This window comes from Centrocercus urophasianus, unplaced genomic scaffold (assembly GCF_019232065.1).
Source record: "Centrocercus urophasianus isolate 14NV4802_14NV808 unplaced genomic scaffold, USGS_Curo_1.0 seq_16, whole genome shotgun sequence".
Taxonomy (NCBI): Eukaryota; Metazoa; Chordata; class Aves; order Galliformes; family Phasianidae; genus Centrocercus; species Centrocercus urophasianus.
In genome coordinates, this window is record NW_024884711.1 from 29,742,760 (window position 1) to 29,754,213 (window position 11,454).

An 11,454-nucleotide genomic window follows, 5' to 3' on the forward strand; every position below is an offset into this window, starting at 1 on the left:
TTCTACAGACTAAAGGAGCTGCTGAATCCAACTGATCACTAAATTCTGCAAGACATGGTGAGTTAATGGGACCAAAATTGTTTGCAGTGGTAAATGCCTTCTATCTATTGGAGGGCCAAGAATTGCTCTGAGTTTGAGTGAAGGTGAGAGCTTAGTTCTCAGAGAATCCTTACCAGGATCCTGAGCATGAATTTGTTTTCTTCTGTTGTAGGTCACTCTGCCTTACTCTTGATTTAATTTCTAATCTCTGCAAGCACTCATTATCCAATATGTCTGAGAAGACACACATCATTTAATCTAGCTGATGTGAATAACTAGCTACGTCCAAGACCATCTTGAAAGTTAGAGGAAGTTCAGCTCTACTTTTATCCTATGTTAAATCAATCTTCTTTTATTCTATGTTAAATCAATCCTAAAAGCAATCTTGAAAATGTGAAGCAACAGGAAAGAGTCACCTTCTTCCTGAAGCAAAATCAGAGGGTATGGTGGATGCAAGAGTGAAAGGGCTTGGTTGAGGACTTAGGATTTTTCAGCTGAGTCACCCACAGAGGGAACTGCTGCGTGAATTAGTGAATGCTGACCACTTACCCCAAGTCGTGATTTTCTAACTACAAGCAGTATTGGTGCTGACATTAGGTTATGGGACAACACTGGCTAGGTTTTATTCCTGTATACACAAAGACTGTCACTGGTCCAAGATGTACAGTGGTGTTCATGGAAATTAATCATTTCATTCCTAAGTGTCTCGCTACAATTTATAGGAAGAAGATGGGGGGCAGAGCAGCAGCAGCGTGGCCAGCCTTGCGCAGCAAGCAGGCAGCAGGAAGAAGTCAGAGCCAGTCCAGGAGGAAGCAGTAGGACTCAGACAGCAGGCCCAGGACAGTCCGTCAGCATTCAGGCATTCCGTAGTGAGGAATCTGATGGCAGACACCTTTGCTCTTCTTCAGCATCGTGACAGAGCACAGAGCAAGTCCAGGAAGGAGAGAGGCAGGTCATGAGGCTTCTCATGTCAGAAACCTCTTCTTCTTCATAAGGAAACTGTTGCCAGAAAACCTAAACCTCATGGTTTTCGATTCCTCTTTTATCCTCCCTTTTCTCCTGCCTACATATCATCCATGGGTGCTTCAGCAAAAGTCATGTGGAGCACTTCCTGAGATGGCCATCTTCCTCAAGATAAGCCCACACAAAAGACCACTTCAAGGCTATTAAGCTACAGCTTATCCCTCTCTCGTTTCCCCTGGCCTTGTCCTTCTGTGTCCCTCAGACAAAGGATTTCACAACCAGGACTTGTCCATCAATGTTCTCCAGACAAAGGACTTCTCAACCCTTGCCCAGAACTTGCTTGGACATGTCCATCTGTGTCCCCAGCAAGCTTTGAGACAATGATATAAAAAGAAATAATCTCTTACACTAAGTAGAAATTTATTTGAGACAAATCAAATACAATTTTTTTAGGATTAGATCCTGTTCTCCATACCTTAAAATTCTGTCTACTTTTATGGTATAAAATATGTATGTATATATATATAAATACATTTTACATATATATATATATAAATACATTTTACATATATATATATATATATATATGCATATATACACACATTATATATATAAAATGAATGTGCTTTTTCATTTACACCAGATGACTCATTTTTTCCTGAATTTCTTGAGTCACGCTGGCATAAAGCCATTTGGCTCTCTACATCAGCATGAACTTATCTGAGTTCTAGAAAACTACATGAAGTATTCATGCATTAAGAACACTGTCCTTAAAACTATTAAGCATCAGTAAAGACACTTGCACAGGATCTGCTCGAGTTATAGACAAACCTTCTTGCTCAACAGATAAGACTGCATAGTAATGTTATAAATCAGCCTGACATACACTATCTGTCTACCTGCTGTTTTGTTACAAACCATGGATGAGGCTGGAACAGGGATGAGAAGAAACTTTTCCAAGGGGTAGTGCTCATCTAAGCCTCTGAAATTCTCTTCAAATCATTTTGTGCACTACAGTAAACAAAATTGTGTCAAAGCAAACCAGAAGCCACTATCATCTAATTGATTTCATTTTATATTAGCATAATTGCTATTATACTTTTAGCTCCTGCCACTTAGCACCCTCCCAAAAAACTCACAGATGCAAACTTCCAGTTAATACCAAAAATAAGTTATTTATGGACAAAAAAAATTTAACAGTATAGATATAAATTGTACCACGTCAACCAGTTTTTGGGACTAAATGACCCCTGTCATCTGGCTGTCTGTACAATTTTTATTTGTTTCATACAAAAACTTTTCTATTAAGATTTCCTTGACTCTAGTGAACAAAACAAATTACAGCTCAGCTCACAGGGATGCAAGTCTTGCAGGCTACATGCCACCTCTCCACTGGACACCAAATTGAGGACACTCAAATTGCTTTCTGAAACCTGACATAATTGAGAAAGCTTTTCAAGTGTCCTGCTAGGGGTAGAACTATTTATTTTTCTCTCCATTTATAAATAGGTGTAAATAAATAGGTAGCAAAGTCTTTGTGAATTAGTTCTATAAATTTTAAGGAATAGCTTCAAGAACTGAGAAGTTAACCATACTTGGCAAACAGTGATCAACAATAAGATATAGGGTCACCCTTCATAAAGAAAATAAAATGAAGGATACATCCCAAGCAAGTTTTTTTTGCAAAATCTCTCTTTTATGCAAATAACTTAATGTCATTAACAAGGGACAATGATTTCTATTATTTGGTTCTCCAGTCTACTGTTACTGAACTTTTTTCTACGAGATTTTCCCTGCTCTTTCCAAAATGCCTGTTGTACTGCTAGAGGAATGTGTTAAAAGTACAAAACAGAAGTTCAGATAATACACAAAAAATAAAAAAAATTAAAAAAAATCTAGATGTAAAGAGAACACCATCAATTAAAGCGCTATAAGGCTAAAAAGAACACAGTATAAAGTAGTAGAACAAGTCATAATATTAGTTCACAGAAAATAAAGTCACTCCTTGAGTAAATGCAACACCCACGACAGAGACCTATTCTACAGCTTTGTTGCTGTGCTACTCCCATCATTCCTGTACACAAAATTAATCTTAATGAAATAACCAAAGGCAGTTGTACAGAACACTGATTCTGCAAATATTCATCCCCGTGCTCAATTTTATGTGAATAAACAATTTCATTATTGTTAAAAGGACAACACATTCATGCAAAGCTAACCCAAGGATAATTAACTGCAGCAATAACACCTACATAATAGCATCAAGAAGATCGTAACTGCAGTGTTCCTTGTAACAAACGTGTTTTGAAAAACATTTGTACAGTTTCTTATTTCTCCTTACTTTTCATTTTCCTGTGATGAAGAAGAAAAGTATGAGAAATAGAAGCTAAACTTCAGACCATTCTTTGTGACCACAAGTGGACTTTCATTCTCAGTGTTTTATTTTCTGGCGTTAAACTAGGTATGTCTAATGTCTTCATACAATAGGTGCTCCTCCACCTTTGTCTTACAGGTAGCTTGATTTATGGATATTCTCTAGACATACATGAATACATACCACTGGGGCTGGGTCCCCATGGGCGACAGCTGTCATTACAACACTCATGCAGGAACTGGATAGTTTCCTTGTTTTGCTTATGGAGATCCAAGTACCTGTGTCCTCTGCAATTGCCCTATCCAGCCAGGACTGATCTTTACAGTGAATGATTAATGTCAGATACAGCCTGAAAATCTAGACAACATTCACTGAAACAAATGTAATAAATAATAATTTATATTATATATAATTATATAATAATTATATATATAATTATATATTTATTATATAATTATATAATTATTTTTATATATTATATAATTAGTTTCTCCTTTCTCTCTCTCTCTCTCTCTCTCTCTCTCTCTCTCTCTCTCTCTCTCTCTCTCTCTCTCTCTCTCTCTCCTAAGACACCCTGAGTTGTCTTTACCAGAAAAAAAATAGCAAGAAGCAAGATCTGTAAGTTTGAATCTTTGTATTCTGAATCGCTTCCAGAGTCACTGCTGTGGTTAAGAGGCAAGGCTAGGAGAAACGCAGTGTTGCAGAAATAACTAAATATATTATAATAATAATTTTCTTCCTTTAAGAAAAGATAATTTATTTTTGGGGGGAAAAAAAAAAAAAAAGGTTATATATACCTACCTATACCCACCTTCCAGCAAGGGTCTGGGTTTTGGATTTGAAGGCACCAAGCACACCCACATCATGGATGGGATTAGACTGCAGAAGCACCTGTGTTCAGCATTTCTGTTCAGCTAACTCAAGGCCACTCTTAATAGATATCAATGGCTTCCCACTCAAATACAGCAATTGATTTGCACATTATTCTGAGGGACCTATGTTGTCAGAAGTGTTGTAAAAGGGAATTTGGGCAAGAAATACACCTGCCACTTTGAAAGCTGTTGCTTAAAAAAAAAGGTAAAGCAGCCTCAGCCTCGTTATATTCCAGTCTCTACATTTCTTTATTGGATCCAGTACTTATTTCTTTCAGCAACATGCTTTCATACACAAATATCCCTTTCCTTTGGGGAGAAAATAGGCAGAATGCCATATGCTTGATAAAGACTGTTTATTTCTACAACTTTAAATAAAAATAATTAAGCTGATGTAAGAACAATCTGCTATTCATTTTCACACTGAAAACAACTACCATTGCCTTTTCATAAGAAAAGAAGCCCTCTATTTTTTAATATCAAACTGCAAATGCATAATAAACGTTTTCATTCTGAGCTTTCATATTTGCTTCATGATGAATTAAAAATGCAATCTATTTAGATCTTACATGGTTGCAGATTTATGCAGTTGAATCACTGAGGCTGTAGATTCAGATTTTCCTCACTTCTCACCTGCAGCAACTTTCATATGAATTAATAACTAGAACAGAATGCAAAATCTATGAAATTCACAAAAATATATATGAAACAGAGTAGAGATCAATGTTTGCATCTCAGCATGTGAAAAGATTGTGTCACATGGTCTATTTCATTAAAATAGGACATCATCTTATATACAGCACCAAAATTAAATTAATTTAAACTGACTAATCTTTCCTGTTATTCATTTGCATTTCAAATTTTCCAAAGCCTTCACTTTTTCAGTTTCAGCATTGCTACTGAGGATGAGTAACGTGGCTGCATAATTCAGCCTTTATTTAATTTTCTGCTGATGGATTTTCAATGCAGGTCCATTTTTTTCTCCAAGTGAAAGCAAATTATTCCATACATTCCTCATCCTTTCCTTCTGCCACAGCATTGATCATACTGAAGGCAACACATTTTCTTAATATTAATTTTGTTAAAACCCATTGAGCAATGACACCAATTCATTCACATTTGTGGATCTAAATAGGATGAATAAGTAGTTAACTTTCAGAGCAATACTAACTAGGCTCTGTGTATAAGCACCAATAACTTATACAATTCCAATATTTAAGATTTAATTATTTTCCATAAAACATAAATATGAACATTTCATTATTTAATCATCTTGAATCCAGTTTTCATGGTGTAAATTCTATAATAGGTTGCAAAAAAAAAAAAAATCATTCAGAATTTTCTCTTCTGAAAACAGATCACTGCACAGGTTGCAAATCAGAGAGATTTCTCATAAGTTTGTTTGAAACTTGTAGAAATCCCTGCAAGAGCTCACCAGCGTTGCTCCTTGATAACCCATGGAGTTAAAGACCTTGAACTGTGGAAAGGATCCTGCCATTTGTTCATCTTGTTAGCCATGTAGGTGAAACCACCTCCCACAGCCATTCTTCCCAGGTTAACTTGGTGACAAGTTTCACTGGTTTTGGTCATCAGAACAAACACAGTTCACCAGAGCTTCCATAGTGCAACAAAGGGACAAACTGGAGGACCTCCAAGCATATCTAAGAAATTATATACACTTAAAGAATTATATGAATGCTTGCAATTCCTTCAAAATTATTAATGTCAGAAAGGAACTACAAAAGATTTTGAAAACAAGACACTTTGACAAAGTCACAAGAATCACAAGATTCACAAGGTTGGAAACGACCTATAAGATCATCCAGTCCAGCCGTCTCCTCATCACCATTGCCACCACTAGTACTAAACCGTATCACGCAGCAAAAGTAAGATTTGGTAAATCCCAACAATTCTATTAAGTGTTTCTCTCATATCAATGGATTTCCCTGAAACCTAGTGAAATACGGCACACATGAAAATCAAGTTATAGGGACACCTTTCAGCAGTATTGCCCAATGAGAATAACATCTCAGAATTCTCCAGTCTTCACTTTACAATTACAGGATCCCTCCAACCTGCATGGATGTTCACCTTGCACTTTCGTGGAGACCAAGGATCTTGTAGTAAGTTTTAAAGACTCATAGTAGCTTTTCACTTTTGTTTTTTTATTTTCATTATTTCTTTATTTTTAAGAAATGACAGAAAAATGACCAGAAGAAAAAAAAAAAAAAAAATCGAAAAGGAAAAAAAAGTATTTTTCCTGTTTTGAAGGAATTCATATTTCCTATTGTTATCACATTACTGGCTGAATTATGGAAATCCACCATTTACATCAACAAAAGAAAAATCACAATCAATCTACACTGCATGAAACAGTACTGATTGTCATTGGATGGGACACAACACAATAATATTCCTCATCTTTCTTTCTATTTCAGGGTATGGAGATAATGACAAAAGAATTCATGCTCCTCTTCAGTCTTGGATATGGAGCTAGACTAATTCAAAGACAACGTGGCAAAACAGCAAACTTCCTTAGCCTTGCTGCCTGACATACAGATGTTTTGACTTCAACATCTGTCATGGAGTATATCACCCGAAATGTGTAATGCAGCAGGGAAATTTCAAGTACTCTTAACGGTCTAGCAAAAGGGAAAGTTGCCACTGTTCATTACAGGCACTGTTTCAGCCTCTGCCACGAACACAGCAGAGTGCAGAGGAATTTTATCACATGTCCAAATCCAATGAAGGAACTTTTATTAATCAGCAATTGGCCAAAATATTGTATTTTTTACTGTCATTTCTGGTTTTGACAATTTCTTTATATTGTCTTCTTTCAAACAAGAGCTAGGTGATCAATATGCAATGAGCATTTTACAACCTTGCTGCTACCCTCATTTCAGTTCATGGATTAGTTCCCATTGACTTCCGTGTGCCGGGGTGAAACACTTGTATGACTATTCTCTCCTATTCAAACCAACAAATAGATGTTATCACTGCTAAAACTGAAGAGCTGGTGTTCTGAAAAGGTCTGCTGGATCCTAATCAATGAAATAATTGCACACTTTCCAATAGTAGAGTCACAGAGGGAGGGGGGGGAATTATTTTAAGTGTCTCCACTGACAGTATTGAACTCACATCAAAAAACGTATTTTCCTTTATAGCTTGTTTATGAATTTTAGTAGCTTGCTACAGACATTGCAAAACAGTTATCTTTCAAGTATAAGCCTTCAAGCTATATCATTCAAAACACATTGTAGCGAGAATCAGCAGGAAACATTAGTGAAGAAAAAAACTATGTAGATTTTTAAACAATAAATGCCTTTTTAAAAATTCAAGTAATGTTAAAATTTAGAAATATATACACAATTTGTGTGAACAATATATTAATTAGGGCTATGGAATTCCATTAGTCTATGCACTGATAACCATTATCAGTGCTAATGGAGCCAGAAGTGCAAGCATGAGAAGAAAGTTATATTGTTATATTCTCAAATGTAATCATCGGTGGAAAAGCATTTACAGCATTAAAAGTGCACTTGCTGTGGTAGCAGGGTAGCCAATGGCTATAAAGAAAATTGATTAAGAGAACTTTCTTTTCTTTGCAGATGGTCTGGGTGAGAAAAACACAGAAATTCGAAAAATTCACCGAGAAGACTTTGAATATATAATGGTGAGATGGTTTTGGCTGGGATAAAGTCATTTTCCTATGTATGTACTTGTATGCTAATGTGTTTTCAATTTTTGATGAAAACAGTAGTGATAACACTCTGATGTTTTAGATATTGCAGTGCAGTGCTGCATAGAGCCAAGGATGTTTTAGCTCCTTATGCTGCCCTGTCAGCAAGGGGCCAGGGGACACAAGTTGCTGGGAGGGGCACCAACAGAATAGCTGACCCAGACTGGCCATGGGGATATTTCACATCATGTACCATTATCCTGTCATAATAGCTGGGGTAGAGAATAGCTGGGGATTGATGATGTTTTTCTTCCCCGAAAGTTACTTGTGAGGAGCTCTGCTTTCCTGGATGAGGCTGAACATCTGCTTGCTTCTGGGAAGCAATAAATGAATGCCTTGTTTTGCTTTGCTTATGCGCACAGCTTTTGCTTTACCTACTGAATTTCCTTTATCTCAACCCGCAAACTCTCAAGCTTTTACCTTACCAAATCTCTCCTCCATTCTACTCCGGGGGGGGGTGAGCACAGCATTGTGGCGTTAGCTGCCTGCCAGGATTAAAGCACAGCATGTGCACAGAGGAAGAAATTCATCAACCACATGTGAACATGCTGAACCCAAAGACTCTTCCAAGTATTAACCTTAAAGGTAGAGTGCAGTTTCTGTGCACAGAGGGCGTAAGCTGTATTCTACTTTTTCATAAAAGCCCTCTACACTTGTGAATTGAGAGTTCAGCTCAATCACTAATTAAGTATTCCAGCTATGCAGAGAAAAGCACGGAGGGTTTTTACTGCAGCAGAGATTCAGGAAACCATACTCAGTCTAACCAAATATCCCCCAAACATGCAGTTTCTATCTTATTCCACTCATTTATTAGATTTTTGTTGACATCAATCAAACAATTATCATAACCTTCACACACTGTAATTCTAAAACAAAAAATTCTGTCATTCTCCAACCACTGGTTAACAAAGCAGAACCTCCATTCTTGTCCTATGCCTTAACCCTCTGTATAATATTCCCATCAGCTGTTGGAATATAAGCTACTTAGACTGACAGCTGTTTGTCAGAGCACAATTCTTGATGGCTTCCAAGTGTCTTTGCCTAAACAGATAGCTTTTACTGATAAATTATAAGATTTTGTTAAACAGAGAACCAGTGAGACACAATTTATCTCATCAGAAAAGGGCAAAGCAGTGATAAGTTTTTTGAAGCTGATTTCCAAGGAAAAGAGATTTGAGCATTTGCATTAAGCTGATCATGCATAATCTTTGCAAAGCATGTTTCCATTAAAATTTCCTGAATACTAGAAATGTAAGCCCTTAAAGGTACTCATTATGTGTTCTCAGACGACATAGTACTCTCTGAATGTTATTGATAAAGTTATTTTTCAGCCTTTACTCTTCAAATTATTGTATAAATACATCTATTTGTGATATATTTCCACAAAAGTAAAGTTGGAAATGTCAGATTTTTCTTAAATGCAAAGCAGAAAACTAAGGAAACTAGTTCACATGAGTACAGCTATATATATATATATATATATATATATATATAAAGCTATATTTCTCAGCTTCTCATAAGCATAAGTTTCTGGAACTGACTTTTGTCTATATAATGTGCAAATTATAACTAAAAAAAATATATAATTCTGAAAAAGCAAAATTCACAATTAAGGATAGGGTGCTATTTCCGTAAGTATTTGGTGTCTCTCAAGGTTCAAGAAACAGGAGTGAATTTGTTTACCCTTCTCTCTGTCTTATTAATTCATGGAAAACTAGTTTATGTATTAAGTACGTTTTGAGCCCTCCAAACACTACCTAAAGTATGCTTCTATCTATTTTATTTTTTTTTTCTATAAATTCACTACTTTTATAGTAAGAAAAACATATGAGGATGTCCAAAAACTAGAAAAAAATCTTTGGTTTCCAAAATAAAACTTCTGAATGAACTAAAACATTGTGTTCCAGTCATTGCTGAACATGGTGACATCTCTGTAAACCAAATATTTTGTTACTAAAATATTTACACATTTGCCAAAGAAACATGTTCATTTTTCTTTTCCTGAAATCATTAAGGTCTAAAAACTGTTTTAAAGTCTCCCTAGAAGTGAAATACAATAAATATATATATATATATATACATATAGTCTGCAGATACATGCCACAGGAAAACCTGTTTTTATTTATAGATTACTTTCTTTTCTTTAGACCAGAATTATTTAAATATATATATATATATATACATATAGTCTGCAGATACATGCCACAGGAAAACCTGCTTTTATTTATAGATTACTTTCTTTTCTTTAGACCAGAATTATTTTGATGTGATATCTTTATTTAGAAATCAAGATAAAATTTAAGTCACCAGGTACTGGTGAATACTAAGCAAAGGAAAAACACAGGAGGATTATCTAATTTTTGAAACAAGAATCCACTCCAATTTTCTTTTATATGAGGACACAACAAATTAGAAAGCATTATCAGTGTCATCTAAAATCTCAAAGCTGTATATTGGGATCTGAATCCTCTTTAAAGAAGAACTACATAGAATTATTAGAAGAGTTTCCTGCTGTGACTACTTTCTTCCTTTGCCAGTATTAAAAAAAAAACAATACAGAACACAGAGGAGGCACCAGTCAATTTAGGAACCTCCCAGATTCTTGTCACGTTCTTGGATACAACTTCCACTCGTCACAGAGATGAATCTTCCCAAAGAAACAGAAGAAAGAAAATAGAATTCTACTCAGTAATATAGTACAGACGATAGCAAATAACATAGGGAAAAAAAACTATGAGGTCAGAGCAGGTTGTTCAATACTTCTCTCTGCAAATTGACTCTCCCTCCTGCATTTCTTTCCAGCAAGTCAGAGAAGAGTTAAAGGTAAGGTCAAGTAGTGCATTTTCCATTTGGGCAAAAGGACAAGAAACTTCTGCAGCAGCACTACCTTGCCTCCCTACGATGCAAAGTAGGCAATCCTCATCCAGACATCAGCACTGCAGCTAATACTGACATGACAAATCCCCTGGTAATATTCTTAAAATACAGTGTATCTTGTTTAAACATGATGTCTGCTTTACAGGAAGAAGAGCTACAGAGACTGCAAGCATCAAGACTGAGGGCAAATCAAAAGATTCTGGTCATGATTTGGATTTATGATCCCTCAGAGCAGACAGCCTGAATTGGGAATCCAAGACATATAGGAACAAGAGACAGTGGAATAGAGAAGAGTTCGCAGCTCAAGGCCAACTTCCTGCATCCACCAGGCAGCAGTGCATTTGAACAGAGAAGGCATTTCTTCTTTAAAATTTCCTCATTCTTAGTCTCTGTTTTCAAGTGTGGAGGTCCTCCCCAGCACCTTTGGCATGCAATGGCAGAGATGAGTACTCCTATTTCTCATTTCCTGTTGGCCACCTGCAGGCAGCAATATGCTCCCTACAAAATTAGATTCCTAATTCTTCTCTTGTGCAATAAATCCTGGTCTCATACTAGGATCCTGTTACAGAAATAGCACATTTAAATATTTC